At 37.4% G+C, this 20824-nt stretch overlaps 1 protein-coding gene across 1 annotated transcript in view; it reads left to right on the plus strand.

Moving 5' to 3' along the window:
- Positions 1 to 20824, plus strand: part of necab2 (N-terminal EF-hand calcium binding protein 2) — a 140736-nt gene that overhangs the window by 82419 nt on the left and 37493 nt on the right. The window lies entirely within an intron of this gene.

Raw genomic sequence — 20824 nt, forward strand, 5'->3', positions numbered from 1 at the left:
TGGCATTGTTGCAGAATATATTGAAATTGAAACAGTGTCAGCTCCTAGGAGATCAGTATGTTAAAGATCTAGGAATACTTGCTTTTAACAGCTACTCACAAACAATTAAGTAATATCACACACATTACATTGAGTAATTTACATTCAGACAAAACAAGACCAGTTAGTTTGTATACTTTTTATCTGCCATCAAGAATGGTAGCATCACGCTTTGTGTGCTGCCAAGTAAAGCACGGACTGGAACACAGAATGTGAGTGGACTGGAGCGCTCTGTAATCACCTCTGGCTTTTTTGCATTTCCTGACAGACTCTCTCTCTCCCCATTACTAGATATGAACCTTTGACATTACACTGAGTAACATGGGCTACAGCTTTTGTTTATTCACTGTCTTCTCCATTACTGCCATGTCTCTGGAGATTCAAACCCTTCCACTAGCTGAGTAGAAGAGCCATGAGATTGATGTCTGTCTGATGGCGAATAATCAGATATCCTTAAATCAAAGAGATGTTTGCCACATGCACTGATATTGATAAGTGTTGTGTTGTGTCCTTTCGTGTTTCTTCATTACTCAAAATCTGGTGCTCTGTTCTGTGGAAAAGGTTAAAGGCTGCTGCTAATTATTAATGTAAATGTGTTTTTTCATACAGCCCATGAAATATTCATGTTCTTGCACACCAGGCATCAATTTGCACTGTAGCTTATGTGGATTTTTAGTTGTGTGATCGTGTGTATGAAGGGACACACACTGCTATTGTAACAATGGTGGAAATGAAATCTGCTTCATTTCCCAAATGTGTATAGTGTGTTAAAGTTCCATGTATAGACTAGATCAATCTTTCTATGGTCTCTAATAGGATCAGATGCTTTAACTATGCCATGGTGAATTTATCTGAGGTGTAGCTGTTGGGGTAAAATCTTTTATATATTATAGACAACAATTCCCCCTACCTGCTCAAAGCATTCTGGAATCACTGCTCTCAGTCCTCTCTGGATTTTGCATTTCCCGCTCTGAGTTTGCACATAAGAGAATGACCGATATTGCTTTTATCAACAATACTAATACAGGCTATTTTTATGTTTATGTAAGTATACCATAACCAATATGCAGAACCAATTTTAAATTATTCAGATTTTCACACAAAAAATGAAATGTGTTTAAATATTTAAAAATGTTTTAAATGAAATATAAAATCTAGAATAAATATTAGAAATAACATTTCTGATTTAAACTATATATTTTAAAAATAAAATAAATAACTTTAAATAATAATAATAATAATAATTGTTGTTATTCATGATGTTACATGGTTGCTAGGGTTTCTTATTTAAAAACATCTCCTCCTAGAGCTTTCAAGCTATATAAACAGACAACAAAGCCATCAAAGATTGCAGTTCAGCCTCCATGTTATTGTTTACACGGTCGTCAAGGATACACAGAGCGAACGTGGGCAGCGACGCCATCATTTTCAAAAGTCTCTTGCTGCGTCCCAGTTTGCCTACTTATACTATGCCCTAAAAGTATGTACTCTTTCTGTGAACAAAAAGTACTTACTTTTGAGTGTGTAGCAAAAGAGTAGACAAGCTTTGGGACATACTATCATGTCATACAATTGCGTCTTTGCTCTCTGTCGCATCCTGTCAGCGTAAACAGGCCTGTCAATCATCTTACATCCTCCACATTTCATTTAGTTAATTTCCTACCGTATCTGAGAGAAATGCAGCACGTTGATCTGCAGTCTCGGGTCTTTCATGTGGAGAACTCTCCTCATATTAATGCATAATGATGCATTTAAAATTTAATGGCCAATCGGATCGTTATAAAAGTCCACATTGGTATTTGCAGATGAAAAATAACACAGATAACATTAAATAAATATTTTCTAACAGGTTGAACCGATTATTAGTCACTCAAACCTAAAATATGCGTTGATCGTGCATATTCGCCATGTTTTGTAGTTTTTTTAACACTTTTACTTGTGTTTGTAGTTCTGAAATGAATCCTCATCCAAAGCGCAATGGGTTGTGGGCAATATTAGCCTTTATAGTGTGCACGGATCCACACTTCGAAAATATACCGGAAATAGTAGACCATCCGGGGACTTTTGGCATACTCTTTTCAACCTACTATGCTTTGGGACACACTTATTTTAATCTCACATACTATTTAGGATGGATAGTATGGACATTGGGACGCAGGGTCTGTTTTGGTGTGTCTACATTGAAACACAACCCAAGCCTTTTCAAACTAAAACAGGGTCTGCAGCGTTTTCGAAAGTCTCCGTTTTCGATGTTCAAAAACGCCGGCGTAGTGTAAATGACAGGCATTACTGTTGCAAAACGTCTCGGTTACGTATGTAACCCTCGTTCCCTGAAGGAGGGAACGGAGACGTACGTCAGTAGTGACCGACGAATTGGGATATCGCAATTCCAATTCGTCGGTCACTACTGACGTACGTCGAACGTGACCGACTGAAAGGGAACATATGTGTTTTAAAACGAAAACACACTAGCGTAAATGGTAGGGGTTTGACGAGATCTCGTGTCACAAGATCTTGCGAGACTAAAATGTGACGAGATTTCTCGTCGAGGTGAAAAGTAGTCTCGTGATATTGCCATGACAGAGTGGTTAGGATGATTAGGAAAGAATATGCCACCGTTACGTTTACATTACGCCTCCACTATTGTTTTGCTTTGTATTTAAATAAAAAACATTTAATTCAGTTGGATAATGGTTGCCGCCGCTCCATGTTCACAGAGTTACGCGCGATTGTGAAAGTGAAAGTAAACGCGAGCGCGCGTTCAAACGCGATTTCAATACCCCGCATTTTGAAAGCGGCTCCTGACGAATGCGAATATCTCCCAATATGAAAGCTATTTTAGTCTGGGCAGTGTAGTTGTAACCATCTCTCAGCTCTATCAAAGAAAAATTTGGTCTTATTTGCACTTTGAATATTGAGGGAGTGTGATTATGGTTGCACTTATTGTAAAGTGTTACCATAAAAATGAATAACAGTTTTCTCTTAATCTTTTTAAGCACAAACAATAAGGTTTCTTTTGTTAACATTAGTTAATGCACTGTGAACTATCATGAACTAACAATGAATGGCTATTTTTATCAACTAACATAAACAAAGATTAATAAATACTGAACAAATATATTACTCATTGTTAGTTAATGTTGGTTAATACATTAATGTTAATAAATGAGACCTTATTGTAAAGTGTTAACATTTTCATTTATACTGTTCTATTTCTATGATCAGTTTGTGAAAAGGAGTTCAGTTAGGAGGTCAAAAGTTGTAGAAGCTCATAAATCATGTACATTAAGGTCTGAAGAGACTGAAATCATACAGTAGAGAAGTGAGTCAGTTGAGTTAGTGGCAAAACCTTTTACAGTACTTGAGTATTGTTCTCTTTTACTGCATATTTTCATACTCTCAAAGTAGAACTGAAATGACATTGATTACAAGATGATTTGTTAAAACATTGCAAACACCTGCAGAATATTTATCCGGCTAGGCTTTTTCAAGTCAATTTCAAAGTTTATCAAGTAAAAATAAAAGTAAAAATAGCCAAAATTAAACAATTTCGCTCGTCTTCCACACTGCTCTCGTACTCTGTAACTGTGGCCTATTCGATGTCTTTTGCAGTTTGTCTTTTGGGAATGCTTGAAGAAAGATTGAAAGATTCCTTCTCTCTGTTTCTGCTCTCTACCTTGCTTCTCATTAAGTTTCACAACTGCAATTGCTGACATCCCACTGAACAAATGAGCTCAGTAGAAGAGCACTGATGTCAGAAAAGAGGAGAGCTCTCTCCTTCTATCTCAACCTGTCAGAGCGAGAGAGCAAAGGAAGTAGATCAGAGCCACCGACTGAGACGAAAACACTTGTGCACACTGTCAGCGGACTCGTGTTATCTGTGCGTGCAACTGCTTTGTCATTCGCACATCATCTCGACGTTACCGGCTTGCCGCTTGTCCTTTGCATATTTTCGGGTGAATGGAACAAGTCTAAAACACAATGTTCCAGGGAACATACAAAAGGTACATCTTCGAAATATCAGCTACAGATCGCTGATCACACATATAGGCTGCCAGATGGTCTATAATACATCATTTCCTGGTGTGCGCTTTCTCTCTTCTCTCTCTTACAGAATATGCATGATCTATTATTGTTGTAAATATGAAGAATGATGCCAATTAAGATATCATAGAAATCTTTTACTGCTTCATACTTTGAGATGATTCTTCAACTAACAAGACATTTACTGAAGTCAAAAACTGAAGAAAGTGAAGAGATCAAGCAAGCCAGAATAAAATGAAGTGCCATACTTAACCAAATCCCACCCAACAAAATCCTTTCATGCATTTTTTTTTTTAATAAAGTGAGTAAGGGTCATCATCACCCCCTGCCATAGCATGCTAAATTTTAATACTTCAAAAACATGTTTTTAATTGGCCATTTAGCAACTGGAAGTGGCTAAAGCAGGGTGCCATTGGAGGGAAGATGATAGGTACAAAAGAAAAGCAAGAATTCATTAAACACATTTCATCCTTCTCTTGCATGTCTTGTGCACACAATTTTAATGAGCTCCTCTCATTAGCTGCTTCTTGGTTAAAGCGCTTAGACTTTGCCCAGACATTCACACACTGTTCTTCTTGTTAAGTGTTCAAATAGAGCAGGGGTTTTCAAACTGTGGGTCGCGACCCATTTGCGAATTGCAAAGAGGGAAAAGGTGGAACGCGCAAAGTTACTTGGCTTCAGCTAAATTTACATTTCAGTGAATGACACACGCAGACACAAAAACAGTTTAGTCTAGGGCTGCACGATATACCAACATTAAATAGCAATCGCCATATTGTTAGATTTTCAAATTGCAAACGCTGTATTTTAAAGGTACCCTAGAATTGAATATTGAATTTATCTTGGCATAGTTAAACAACAAGAGTTCAGTACATGGAAATGACATACAGTGAGTCTCAAACTCCATTGTTTCCTCCTTCTTATATAAATCTCATTTGTTTAAAAGACCGCCGAAGAACAGGCGAATCTCAACATAACACCGACTGTTACGTAACAGTCGAGATCATTAATATGTACGCCCCCAATATTTGCATATGCCAGCTCATGTTCAAGGCATTACACAAGGGCAGCCAGTATTAATGTCTGGATCTGTGCACAGCTGAATCATCAGACTAGGTAAGCAAGCAAGAACAATAGGGAAAAATGGCAGATGGAATTTCTAAATGTTTCGTTAGCATGTTGCTAATGTACTGTTAAATGTGGTTAAAGTTGCCATCGTTTCTTACTGTATTCACGGAGACAAGAGCCGTCGCTATTTTCATTTTTAAACACTTGCAGTCTGTATAATTCATAAACACAACTTCATTCTTTATAAATCTCTCCAACAGTGTAGCATTAGCCGTTAGCCACGGAGCACTATCAAACTCATTCAGAATCAAATGTAAACATCCAAATAAATACCATACTTACATGATCCGATGCATGCATCTAGTATGCATGACAAACACTTTGTAAAGATCCATTTAGAGGGTTATCTTAGCTGTGTGAACTTTGTTTATGCACTGTTTAAGGCAAGCGCAAGCTCCGTGGGCGGAGAGCATGAGCATTTAAAGGGGCCGCGCACTGAATCGGCGCATTTCTAATTATGCCCCAAAATAGGCAGTTAAAAAAATTCATTATAAAAAATCTATGGGGTATTTTGAGCTGAAACTTCACAGACACATTCAGGGGACACCTTAGACTTATATTACATCTTGTAAAAAAAACATTCGATGGCACCTTTAATTATAGGGTATTACGTACCTAAAGGTACACCGGGGTAAAAGGTGCCTTTGATTTTATTTTACTCTAAACCACTAGATGGCACAAAAACTTGTTCCAAAAACATCCGCTTTTCAAGATGCATGTGGAAATTTGGCTGATCCTTGATGCGATCAAGCAGCGCAAAGCTGATTCTGCGCTAATTTAATCTAATATTTGTTTTTTGTTTTTTTAGATTTAAAGGTGCTCTAAGTGATCCTGGGTGGATGTAACTTCCTGTTGACGTTCGAAGTGTTGTCAAACAAAACAGAGGCTAGCTAGACCCTCCCTCCTCCTCCTCCTCCCCCTCCCCTCCGTGCTTCCTGAAAAAGTCATGAATGCGCATTTAAAATCATTCTTTTCGGTTATTGGCTGGAGCATGTTTATTATGATTCGTGGTCAAGGCTGCACCAGTTTGTTTTTATTGCCATTTTTGGAGCTTGTGGCGACTACAGAGACCGCGTTTTTTTTTTACAGTGTGGACAGGGGACAGGCAGCTAGCAGATAGCGAGGAGATGTTTGATGTGACAAAAAATGTTTTGGCCTAAAAACACGTGACATCACCTTTAAAGGTGCTAAAGAGGATGTTTTGTTTTATACATTTTTGCAATATTACTTGAAACTGTCTTTACTAACTGATAAAAGACTATTTATTAGGTGCACTGAAAGGAATAATATTAATATACATCATCTGTGCACAAGGTAGGGCCTTAAAAACATCAGCCAATTGGTCAGGATTGGCCCTCCGGCTTGTCAATCACTGCCCTGACGTTCCTTGTGAGAGACGTGCGCGGCTGCGCGCTCCAGTAACTTTCCACACTCCACAGGCGCCGCATGCAATGTTTTTGTCCGGAGACAGGAATAACAACTGCAGATTATGAGTTACCTGCGGTGAGTCCGACATAATGAATCCACTAACATGACACAGCAAATGCCGGTGGTAAACACTCGTGTTCCAATACGAATGTTTACGAGTTTTGGGAGGCGTTACTTCGAAGGTAACTCAGTAACAGTCTTTGGTTTCTCAGTCGACGAAAAGATCCTCTTTAGCACCTTTAAGTAGCAAATGAGAATCGTCAAAATTATTGAATATATTTTGAGACAAATGTCTTTAATTTTTTTTCAAGGTAATTAAAGCAACAGGAAGAATATGTTAAAGTATGGTATTGGGGTAAAACGTGCCCCTGCTGTTGGAGCTAAAGGCACAATAATTAACATGATAATAAACAGCTGGCTGACTTTTCCATTTGTTGACATGACATGGTTAGATTCAGATGGTAAATATCATATATTAAGTTGGGTGTCCACCTTAGAGATAATCACCATATTTATAATGAAACCGTCATATTTAAAAATATGATATCAAAGGATTAGTTCACTTTCAAATGAAAATTACCCCAAGCTTTACTCACACTCAAGCCATCCTAAGTGTATATGACTTTCTTCTTTCTGATGAACACAATTTGTGATATTTTAATAAATATCCTGACGCATCAGATCTTTATAATGGCAGTGAACAGGGGTCAGGAGTATGAGCTGAAGAAAGTGCTTCCACCCACATCCATCTATCCATCCATTATAAAGGCTTTCTGAAGCGAAGCAAGTTATGAAGTTATTAACAAGTTATGAAGTAAAATATCTAGCTTCTGCCAGACCGCCTTCCGTATTCAAGTCACGAAGAAAGTGTAAACTGATGTCGCGTCAGTTAAGCTTTTTCCGTAAGTTGAATAGGGAAGGATAGGGGGTAGTGTAAGCTTTTTGAACTGCATGAGTTTTACACTTTTTTTTGTACGTTGAATACAGAAGGCCGTCTGGTGGAAGCTAGATTTTTTTTTTTTTCATAATGAAGCGCACGTGCTTCTCAGAGCACATCGGTTCATTATTAAGTGCCTCGATGTGCATTATTAATGAGAAGATACTCGTTTGCATAACACTGGAAAATTCAGATGTCTGTTGATGTCAAATGTCAAGAAAGGCTGTTTCAGGTCTGTTTATTCATCTCTGTTGTCTGTTCAACTCAGTGCGGTTGTCTTTCAGAGACATATGAAGAGTGTATTCTTTGTGTTCCCCCACGTGCATTTGGCTACCTACCAACACACAAGGAATATATGTCTGTAAAAACCATTTCATGGTTTTATCAGTTTTAACAATGACACAGAAGTTTCTCATAATTTCTTTTCATCTCTTCTCTTCAGTCTGTTCAAATTCCGTGTGTGCATTTCAGTTTATTCTTCACACATCTTTCAGCTCATTTCACCTTACTTCAAGTGATGTGCCATATGTGATGTGCCGCTAAAGTGAGCACACTTGTCAGAGGATGAAAAAGCAGTTTTTGTGGAAGTGTCTGTTGTTTAAAATGTAAATGCAGGAATTCATTAGGATGCCAAGCTGCAAGCTGTCACGTTTTGAACAGGTTGGCTGTGCAGTGTACTCTGAAGCCTTTGTTTGATGCCAGAGTTGATATTAATGAGCCTGTCACATGGCAAACAGTAATTATGCTTACAGGAAGAAATTTTGGCAGGTAGAGGGGTACTGGGGACTGTTTTAAACCAATTTTCCAGTTCTTTCTATCTTGACAGGATTAGATTGAGGATTGCGGTGGACAGTGTTAGGTTTGGTCTCTGAGGTTCAAAATACAGTTTTCTGTCAGCTCTGATTTACTGTAAACCCCTGACACTCTATGTTGAAGGGATTGGGCAGATGTGTAAGGCTATGGAGTGCATCAGCTGGGTTTCTTTTCATTTTATACAGGGGAACAACTAAGTCATATACCATAAGCTCCAAGATTGTGAAGTGGTGATATTATTTTCTGTAGCAACAAGTCAGTGTAATTCACTACTGCTATTTATACACTACTGTTTAAAATTGTGGGTTTGGAAAGATTTTTTTAATGGTCTTGAAAGAAGTCACATATGCACACCCAGCCTGCATTCATTTGATCACATATACTGTAAAATATATTTGTATATATTTTAAAATATAATTTATTCCTGTGATGGCAAAGCTAAATTTTCAGCAGCCGTTACTCCAGTCTTTAGTGTCGCATGACCCTTCAGAAATTATTCTAATATGCATATATTCTTTTGATTATCATTAATATTGATTGAATGAATACATTTTTTGATTAATAGAAAGCTCAAAAGAACAGCATTTATTTGAAATAGATTTTTTGTAACATTGTAAATGACTTTACTATCACTTTCTTAATGACTCCAAACTTTTAAATTATAGTGTATATATTAGAATATTTTGCAATAAACTTAAATATATTGCCTATAATCTATGATAAGTCTCTCATTTTAAAGTTTCCAAAAAATGTTTTGGTCAAATTCTATCCTATACCAAAACTACTCTTTTGGCATACTGTTTTTCACATACTATATACTAGGGAAGTGTTTGATTTTGGATGCGGCCAATCTCTGTGCCTTATTTTCATTTTTTTAAGCTCGGTCAACAAGTACAGTCTATCATAGACTCATGCTGTGAACATCAAAGGTCCCAAATCGAGGTGAAGAACATTTCCTGAAAATAATGTTTTTTTAGCTGCAGATGGTACAGAACTTCTCTCCCCTTTCATTTCATGCTGACCTGAGGTGAGAGAGTTTGGATATTTTTATATGCTATAGGCATTTGTTTCACACTTTCAGTGTTCAATCACTCTCACTTGCGTTCATTTACTTCTAGTTGCACAGTGTCACCCCGGTTACCTAGTTCCCCTGGTAACCATTTATGGCATATCCACATGTTTTTGGTCTTATAGTATAGGTAGAATAATAACGGTCACACTTTAGTTTGGGGTCCAACTCTCACTATTAACTAAATATTTACTATGGCTTTTGCCTCAATAAACTCTTAATTACTGTTTATTAACAGTTAGTAAGGTAGTTGTTAAGTTTAGGTATTTGGTAGGATTAAGGGATATAGAATATAGCAAAGACTATAGAATAACACAAGACGTGTCACTCATATTGTTTTGAATGGGAGAAAGTGTAACACGCAATATGGCGGAATAAGTCCCGCCTTCAAAATAAGAGCCAATCGCCGACTGGTAAAGTTATCACGTCACTGCAGCGGCCGTTAGAAGCACTGGTTTCTATAGAAACAGTCAGACGCATGTCTCCGAAATGAGGCACAAGAGACGCGCATTTAGGTCTGCGCATGCGCATTAGCTTGATCCAGCATAAAAAATACAGTTTTTTTGTCATGATTCGAGCGTTTGGAAAAACAATTATGAGACAGTTTTCAGATTTCATTGGTGATTTCAAATATGAAATTTAATCGAAAGCTTGGCAAATTCAGGAGCTTTAGAGAATTTGATGTTTCCCCATTCAAAGAGATAGGAGCTGCATGATGCCCAGGATGCCCAAGAGACGTTTCAAAGATGGCCGCCGAGTGAAATGACTTGTCTTAAAGGGACTTTGAATAGTCATGCAGAATAAGGCATTAATATATGCTTAATAAGTCCTAATAAACAGCCAATATCTAATATGCATGCTAATTTAACCATTTTATCCATTTTAACACCTGTTTGCCTCCTGTTTGCCACCTGATGTCACCTGTTGGAGTTTGGGCTAGTTGGGGACACTTGACATTTGACTTGACATTTGATATTCAACAGTGCTTTGATCTGCCTGCATTGACAGTATTCTTTAAGAGCTGCTGTGCAGCCAAAATAATGTACCAGTTATCAATGTAAAGCTGCTTTGACACAATCTACATTGTAAAAAGTGCTATATAAATAAAGGTGACTTGACTTGACATGACTAATAAGCAACTAGTTAATAGTCAGAATTGGACCCTAAACTAAAGTGTTACCAGAATAACAATAAGAGTAAAGTGTTAAAGGTATGTAGCATTATGGATCTTAAATTATCCCCATTATGCTTTTTTGGATATCTCATTGCATGCAGTGTAATATACCTGTTTGTGAATGTTAAATATCTGCAAAGTTTCAAAGATCAACGTGCACGACAAATGGAGTTATAGTGTCCTAAAAGAAAGAACCGATTCTGAACTGCCTTAAGTGATTCTTTAGTAATTCCAGTCTTACTTCCTGCACGAACCGTCTAAGTTTGTAACACATTTTCAAGCCCACATACGGTCCTTATTGGCTGCCTGCAAACAGCGTCTAATTTGCCCTGCCCTCAAACACTGTAGTAGTAGCAGCTGAGGCCTCAAAAAGAGTTGTCGACATGTTGAGAAGATGCTTTATCAAACTGTTTCAGACACTGTGACAAAAGAAGTGATGCTTTGAGAAAATTAAAGACTTTGGATACATGTAAACCTCTTGTAGGAGACCCAAAACAAAATTAGGACCTTTAAAATAGCATAACAGGGACACTTTAAACTAGAAGTGTTTTCCAGAACATAAAACTGCTGTGTACAGAGACATTTACTCCGTTTTCTGGAACCTACTATGGTGCATTACCACTGTGCTCAGAGGTAATTTAATTCAGGGCTTATTGGAATGTTGCTGCTGATGATTCAGTTAGTGTGGAGGGCTTCAGTCTTCTCACACACTTGCTGTGTACTATTGTCATATACAGTGAGCTGTGTTATGGCCTGTTAGGGGATCTAAATGCCTAGCGCTGGGGACAGGATAAAAAAATACTTTCCCAAACAATAATCAAATTCATTCTTTCCTCCCTTGCTTTTCTGCACAGTGTGAATGAATATTTATGAGGTGGCAAGCCTGGAATATAGAGTTTTGCATGTTGCCATAATGTTATCCTTGAGCGAGCTGTGTGCTAATGAGCCTGGCTCAATGTCTCAAGCTGCTCTATGTTATGGAATTGCTTTTCAAACACTTCTTTCCTTTCTGCCTTGCGAAACTTGAAGTATATGGTGTTGTGTAACTCCATTCATTGTTAGTCATTTTAAATTTACATCCTATGGTTTCATTTGAATTTGGATAAATGACAGCTTTTGCAGCAACAACATGGACACAATATGAACGCAGTCAGAAGAGAGCAGTGTGGGATACACCAGTGAATCAGAAGTTGAATTGTTGTAGATCAATTGACAGGAACTGTTTCATAGTCTAAACATTGTTTTTCTGAAGTGCATGGTTTATTGAATCTCCAATTCAGAAAATCAAGTAAAATAAAGATTTTAGGAAATGTTTCATTTCAATTCATGATTTGGAACTTCAGTTGAACTGGCAACTTTTCACAGGAAGTTGATTAGATTTCATTAATTGCAATTCATTGAGAAACATTAGCATTCTCAGAAAGAATGTGCTCTGCCACTTTGGTCTATAAAACGTAGGTTAAGTTATGAAATATAATTAAATACCAATTTTTTCTCGGTGGCATTTCAAACATTAATTAATATGCCATTCTGATAATATGCCATATGTGTCTGTATTATAACATGATTATGAGTAATTCATGCTGGAAAATGAAATGAATGATTAAAATATGAATTGTTTGAATTTAATTGAATTTAACTCTGCTTCCTTATATTTAAATTAAAATAATCTAATTTTAGTTTTTTTTTTCAGCAAGGATATATTGCATTTATCAAAAGTGACAGTAAATACATTATATATATTGTTGCAAAAATACCGTTGATAAAACGGTAGTGATTTCTGAAGGATCATGTGACACTAAAGACTGGAGAAATGATGCTGAAAACAGCTTTGTCATCACATGAATAAATAACATTTTAAAATATATACTGATGTAATGATATTCCACAATAATACTGTTTTTACTATATTTTTGATCAAATAAATGTTTCCAACCTGACACTTTTGATAACTTTTTTGATTGTTTTGTTTACATTCATTCAATAAGCAATAAGTTTCATGAATATTGAATCAGTGACTGTTGGTATGTGGGCTGACACTTTCATTTTAACCCTGACAGATGCACCTCTATTCACACAGTGATTCCTATGAGGACTGCACAACAGAAGAAAAACTATACTATAATAATTTAGGCAATGAAACTAGCAAATAAAAAATCAGCTGATTTCCAGCTTAGTGTATCCTCAGTTTCGCTTTCCGGTTCCATACAAGAATTTTCATTTAGGTGCATCGTAAGCTGATTGCTGCCGCGCTTCTAATATGTTCCACTGTTTCCATCTTCAACACTTTCCTGTATATCTGTGGTGTGAAGTGGTAGCTTCAAAAGCATATGAAGCTCTAGGCATTTTGCAAGAACTCACCTCTGTCATATATTACTGTCCTGAGACTCTTCTCTCCATGTGTGAATGGCAGCCTGTAAACATACGCTCTTGCGCAGCGGTGGGCCCTGCGCCTGCCCAGTGAGAGCTAAGTGCTGCCACAGCACATGTCTTCACTTGTTCATTAAACTTCTGAAGCTTCTTCTATAAATCTCTCTGCTGCTGCATTTTATGATGAACTGCAGTCCACAGCTATAGCAGTTTGTCTCTGACTGCATTTTATGGCTCATTGTGATGGCTGGAGAATCGTGAACTCTATTGCCCGAATCTTACACAGCATTTCATTAAGCGTCATTGCTGGTGAAATTCACTGCCTTTGTGAAGAATGATGTCAATGAGTAGTCCTTCTTCCTCTTATTTATTGTACTGTGGTATAAAATGAATAATTTATCCAACAGTGGAACTTCTGCCATTATTTTCTCACCCTCATGTTGTTCAAACTTGCATGGCTTTCTCTCTTTCATAGGAATTTTAATGAATATACTGGAGCTTACAAGCTTCAAAATGGTTGCTATATGACTTGTGCACAAGATTTAAAGTTTTCTGAAACCATTCAATAGCTTTGTGTAATCAACAGACCAAAAGTCTCTATTCACTAAAAATGCTGTAAAAATCTGTTCTAATCCTAATTCTAGACAAGATGATTTGAGAAATACAGACTTAAAGCTGCAGTTTGTAAGTTTTACCTCTTTGTCGCCATCTCTGTTTTAAACCTGCAATTGCAGTTATTTGCGGAATTATCATCTTTATGTGGGTTGTGGGTTGTGCATTGGCACGGCTCCTCAGTAGCAGATGAATCATATGTTTCGAGAAGAATGTGTGGCCGTCAGGATACTGTACTTCAGAATCACAGAATGTAGATTTGGAAGTATGTGCAAAATAAGAATTTTCACTGGAAAATGTCGTCTGAACAAGCAAGTAACAAATCTGCCACTTTTGTTCTGACCAACTGAGGAAAAAAAGCATTACAAAAAATTGTGCTACCAATGGTGATTAAATCTGCAAATTATTATTATAATTGTTATACTTTGTTCTCAAATTGTTAATGTTAACAACATCAACATTGCGTGTCTATGTGTATCTAGTGTGTATTAGCGTTACCTGTAGATTTCAATTTCTGTACAGTCTAATCTCTAATGTTAAATTTGTCATACCATACAATCCATCATCAAAATGATCTGCTACCTGCAGCATTCTCACATGCAATATAGCATACTAACTGGGATTCCTTCTTTATGTAAACAGATATGACGTAATGACCATAGACTGTAAAAAAAGATGGACGACGCAACGCCGCTTCCTTCCATTGTATTGAACTGAAGCCAAAATGGGCCGATGAATGTAATAAAAAAAAAAAAAAAGTTTGGAGCCTGGGCATGCGCAGAAGGAATCGTCAGTGGAGCCCGGAGGCGGAGTCGCGATATCAAACTTCTGCCCAGACGACTGCGTCATCATTCATGTATTTTAAATAGACTATTAAAATTATACACAATTTAAAATTCTACCTATAAAATAATAGGCTATTCTGTTTCTAGATCAATAATATTTTTGAAACAGCAAATTCAGTAGATAAAATCAATATAATATGCCACTAGAAACAACTCTAAATCATCAGAAACGATCCTGCCATTTTAAATCGAGTTCAACTAACGTTACAGGAGATCGATTGCTGTAATTAGAGTAGGCTATCATTAGTTTTGTCCTGCTAATTATTATTTTATACCCATAAAAATAATAAGTAACTGCCAGATAACGATTACCTGCTTTTTCCCGACATGGTTAACATTAGGTGTGTTATCTTAACTAATAATATTTATTAATTAGCTTATAACACCCATATTTAATGTTACAGAAAAAGGTTCAGTGATCCGTCAGATCCTGTAGGTCGGTTAGGACAGTTTACTGCTGAACAACTCATTTTGTTGGTGTTAAATAACAAAGAAATCGAAAATTAATAGTTAGTTAATACATCTTCAAGCTCCGACAGTCCTCAGATAAGCGGTCAATCAACTACGAATCATGACGACACGCCCCGTTTTTATAGCATCAAATTGCTAGCTAAAGTCTAAATTATCACAAAATGAACAATTGAATATATATCAGCGTGATAACAACTACCTAAAATGACCAAAACCATCTTTCAGAAAGTTTTATTTGAAGCAGAATTTATTTTTAAGTTTTCACTGAAATCTCATTCGACTGCATTGAGAGGGCGGGGTTTATGATCTGTACTGCATCCAGCCTCCAGGGGGGCGATCAAAGAGCCCGCAGCTTCACTTTTCAGGACGTATGAGACACACCCAGTAATGACTCAAAGATGAATGGCGGCATGCTCGAATTTCCCGCAGAAACCTACCAGTACCACTCGAATTAGAAAACATTATTACAAGCTTACCGTTGTGAATCGGGCTAAGGTAAGGAGAAAGTTTTGAACACAAGCTGGTTACGTACTTGCTCAAAAATTGATTTTGGATCATTTTTAACCACAAAAAGTTATGGACTGCTGCTTTAAAATTGCTTCTGAGTATTATATGGCAATAGAAGACGAAATAAAGTCATATGGACTACTTTTATGTTGTTGCAATGAAAAGAGTTGTTGCAATGATCTCCAAAATAACTTCCTGTTGTGTTCCACGAAAGAAAGTCAAACAAGTTTGGAGCGACATGAAAAATTTCGAAACCATTCTTTCATTCACAGTAGCCTGTGTCATTTAATCCCATGAATTGTTTGGAAAAAGAAGAAGAGATGGCTGAAAGTGACACTGATGATGGTTTGTGTTTTGAACATGGTAAATACTTGCCTCATCACCATTATGGCTTATAGAGGTGGGCACAATTGAAACACAGCTGGAGCGCTATTCCCTGACTGCTGTCTCAATCAATGTGGTTACGAAACGATCCCACCGTGACACAGACCTGTGTTCCTTCCTCGTCGAAAGCAAAGGCTGTCACTGTTACACCGAGTCCTGTCTTTGTGATGATAATTCTCCAACATCAAGCCTCCTGATTAAAATTGCCTGGAAAACTCTGTAAGAGGCGATTATAATTAGAAGCCCTGTTCATGTTTGCTGGTGGTGGCTGCAGCTCGAGAATAACATTGTTCTCAGATGCCTCCCACTGCCTGTGGGGTGTGAATAAAGATTTGCACTTTCAAGTTCACTGGTAGTTTTTTGTTGTGCACTCTCTGAGGTAAACTAGAATTAACTTATTTATACACGTTCCCATATAAGCCTGCAATGAAGTCTATCCTCTAGAGATGGCCTCAGGAATCTAAATGTCAAACCAATAAAGGTCAAACCCACAGAGGATTTGATTGACATGTAGTAAGTGATCCAATCTAATAAGGTTTGTGAATAAAGATCTATGATGTGGTGTTAAATCTTCCACATGGGGATATGGATGTTTGGCAATGAAGAATATTGTTGAGTGCATCTGCAAATTCAGCTTATGTTCGTTTTATTACTAAAAGATTTTTGCTGTTTGTGCTTTCTGTCAGAATGACAAAATCGACTGAATTGAAATCACTAACGGTTACTACAAACACAGATGTATTAATCTTGATCCATAATTCAACCAAGCAAGTTGGAAAAGATTATTGCTCTCATTGATCACTGCTTTACATAGGCTTAAAAGAGAGCTGCTGTGTATCTTGCATTTAAAATGTGAAACTGATGTGTTTTTCTCACAGGAATATTTTTTTTGCTTTGTTGAATACAATGAAGAACAGTCTCAAAAACTATAAATGTACTTCCAACCTTTCTCTGCACTACGAAAGGGTCAAAGGAACATGAAATAGCTGATTGCGTGACGGCGCGTCTCTTAAAAGTCTCTGCCTTTCACAGCTGCAGCGTCACACTTTATCTATTCTTAAAGGATAAAATCCTAACTCTAAGTCTGTCAATGGACTCTGGGTTAAACTGCTCTCTCTGGGGGAGATGAAAGTCAAAATGCGGTAGCTGGAACAGATGAAAGCCTCCCAAAAGGCTTCAGTTCCTGAAACTGTGATGCCCGAACTTAGATAAACCTTCAGCAGCACACTGAAAGATCGTCAAGACACCTGCAGTGAACAGCAGAAATCAAAGTGCAAGTCTTTATCTTGTAGCATTAGACAACCCATTTCCCACACACTCTCAGACAATAATGGAGGCACAGCTCAATCATCCTTCTTCGACAATAGGAAGTCTATGTTCTCATCTCTTCATTTTCTACCAGACTGGGATTTAATCCTGGTTTTGTAAAGTCTCAGCAACTGTGATTCGAGCCTGTGAATGGATGTGTCCCTGGCTGAATAACTGCATTATGCCATGACTTCTGTTTTCAGGCTTGGCTAATGCGATTGTGATTGAATCTCTTCTCTCAATTCTCGGAAGCTTTGTCTAACTAGGTTGAGCCCAGGTTTAGACCGTAGGTGGGAGAAAACCTTTGCTTGCCTCTGTTGTGCTCTGTAATTTTGGGAGGAATGTTCTTTTCAAGTTGTTTATCCTTTCGGCTTATTCTAGAGAACCGTTTAACCCTCTTTTCATTTAGCACTTGGAGAAGAAGCAGCAGAGAGTAGATGTTGATCAGGGGCTGAGTTACAACTTAGCCTGTTTTGACATAAATGGGAACTAAGTTAAAACTCATGCGCTTCTAAATATTTTTGCGTTATAAAAAATATAAAATTGGAATAAAATAGCAGACTGACAGAAATGCATCAATAGGGGCTTTCACACTGGGTAGTTACAGGAACTATAGGAGCTAGTCACCAGAGCGGTCCCCCAAGAACTAAATGTTCCCCTAGGGCCATTTTCCCGGTTGCATTAGCACCACCACTTGGCACTTTGAAGTGACGCAAGCCGTCACTTATGACTTGCCGCTCTGGTTTTTGTGCGGGACTTTAATCTTGACGGTGCGGCAGACTCTTATTTTGATGACGCTGAGAATGGCTCAGCCAGAGCCTGAGCACACAGCGCTCCCATTCAGTGTTGCCAAGTCAAATTGGGCTACTTTAACAGTGTTGCGTCCGAAAGCTGAAAAATGCTGCCTCTGCAGGCAGGATAGGAAGGTAGACATCCTGTCTTCATCTGATAGATTTTTGAAGGCAGCATAGATATATCCTTCCCTGCCTTTGATATCCCACTATCCTGCACATTCCATTCCCTGACTGTTGAGCTGAAAAATAAAGATGTCGTCTGAAATTTGAGGTTGTTTTCAGTTTGTGTGTAAAGTGTACATTTTGACCAACTTTCCCCACTTTTGATGACATTTCTAGCAAGAAGTTAGTATCGTAGTAATTAAATATTCAATTTGTTGTAACTAAAGCGCTCTCTGTTTTGTTATGTATCATTAAATCGTTATATAAGTCTGTCCGAAATCAGTTTCGTGAGGTACCTTCGTGCGCAAACGCTGCCTGCTAAATCATTGCCTGATAGGGCAGCGAGGCAACAAGTTAGCTGCCTAGGTTTTCGGATGCAGCCAATGTTGCCGCAGGTTGGTTTTCATGTCTGCGGGTCAATAACAAGATATTTATGCCCCTGAAATGCTCATTTTACCAGGGGAACCTCACCAAAATACCCAGATTTTAAACACGATTGGGCTAGTTTTGAGTAGCAATTGGGTGGGCTTTATTGTGAAAACCTGGCAACTCTGCTCCCATTCCCATTAGATAAAACTGTTAACCAAAGATACACATGAAAAAGTATTATAGCGTTTTGCTTTGTGGTTGATGCCCAGTGTCGGTAGCTGAGCAGAAATACATAATCATGTTTCGCTTTACTTTGGTCCTTTCAAATTCGTGTTGAATTTCCTCCTTAGCGAAAACGTTGAGTACCTGGACTTCAGCGTTGGTCCATCTATCCCTGTTTTCCATTTTCGTGGAGTAAATATATTGGCTATAAACTGTGTTGAATAAGATTTTGCTTAGAGTGGAAGGGAAAGAGTCTCAGCAGCTCTACATATTTTATATAATAATATATTTAATATAATATAATTATTTTTAATACATTTATATTTACAATATAATTTTATTTAGCATTGAATGGGAAAAATAGTCACTTGAGTAGCTCTTCAGCATATCAAAATAAAAATATAAAAAAAGTAGGGTGTCTGTCAGCCTATGACTGTTTTGACCAGCCCAGTGATTATGTGTTAGGAGGGTTCTCATTCTAAAAAAACAAACACACACACACAAAAAAAACAATTAGATAAACAGCTAATGTATTAGATAATGTAATGGAAATGAGCAGATGCTTATATCTTGTATAATTATCTGGAAGTGGATCTGTGTATCTTTATCAGCCAGCCTCATCAACAAATACAAGGGTGTGACTTTTACTCTTTCTTTTTTTTATGTTAGTATAACTGTGAGCTTTCATCTATTTTAAGACAAAAACACACTAGACATTCTCTGTTCAGACATGAGCCAATTAATCGTATCCTAGCAACAGCAGTCAATATGTTTCTTAGCAACAACATTTTGTGATATGCAAAATTGCGTTTAAAGAGGCTGGGACAAATCAGTCAAATTACATGTCCGATTATAATATGCCATTTTATTCTGGGGTTCATTTCCCAATGGCTGTTTTTTTAAAATGACCAGCATTGGTTATTAAACTTGATATGAGTTTCACTTTGAACTATGAAATATTGCGCAAGTATTATGCACTTGTCTGCTTTTGCCATGCTTATTATATTTAATGCTCGTTCTGCAAAGGACAAAAAAGATTAGTTGTCAGCGTTTCCATTTTATTTAGTTATTTATTTATTACCAAAGACGACATATATTCTCTGTGGAAAATCTCCAATTGTAAGATCACAATTCCTCACAACCTCCTCCTCAGCCACTGATGGTATTTTCATCTTTGTTTGTTGACATTGCGTATTTTGTGGAAAACCTGTCTTTGTGTGTCACATATAATGCTCTTTTCGACTGTTTAGGTCTTGGCTTGAGCGCAGGTGTCTCGGTATGCTTTAGTCCAGTATGTCACTCATTGTTATTCAGTAATTCACCTTATTAGTCACACTTTCAGAAGTGCCTAGAGCATATTTTACAAAAGGGTGACAGACCATTTGTACATGTGTTTGGGTGTATGTGTTGCTGGAGCCATAATAGAGAAGAATGAATATTTCATGACAACCCATATCCTTATGCACTCATGCAGTCTGGGCACCAAATCATTAGATTCGCTCCAAGCATGTTGTTGTCCTGAGAGTTCAAACGCATTTACAGCTCATTAAAGGCCTGCCACAGTAATATAGAGTTTTGATTTGAATAGATACCTTCAGGTTGTTTGATTTACTTCTTGATTTATGTCTAACATCATTATTGCTGTTGTTTGGTTAAAGCATTTTGTGGGATTGAAAAGTTATTTGTTTTGCCAGTTAGGTTGAGAAATCGTGTTTATTTTGGCATGGACAGTAAGCCCTGCCTCCGTGCTTGCTGATGTGTGTTAAGGCCCTTGTTGGCACTAAAACACACTGCAGAGCTACTGACCTGGCATACTGTTAGCATATATCATTCTGATCCTTCAGAACCGTCATCGTCACCACCTGGTGGCTTCTTGTTCAGGCAGGTGAGCATGACAAACGCTAGCATCCATCCTCCATTTAGAAAAGAATCTTTATCACCACACAACCAGGGCCAGAGGAAGTCTTCATGCAAAGTTTTATGTAGTTTCACCATAAAACGATACTAGGAATGCAAGGAATATTAAAATAATGAAATAATAATTATTTTCATGTTATTGTTAATAACCTTATATATTAAAAATTAAAAAATTAAAAATAAAGCAAAAAAATCAGTCATTTTAAAAAAGCTACAAATGCTTCGTTTAGA

Source organism: Chanodichthys erythropterus, chromosome 7, assembly GCF_024489055.1.
Source record: "Chanodichthys erythropterus isolate Z2021 chromosome 7, ASM2448905v1, whole genome shotgun sequence".
NCBI classification, from domain to species: domain Eukaryota; kingdom Metazoa; phylum Chordata; class Actinopteri; order Cypriniformes; family Xenocyprididae; genus Chanodichthys; species Chanodichthys erythropterus.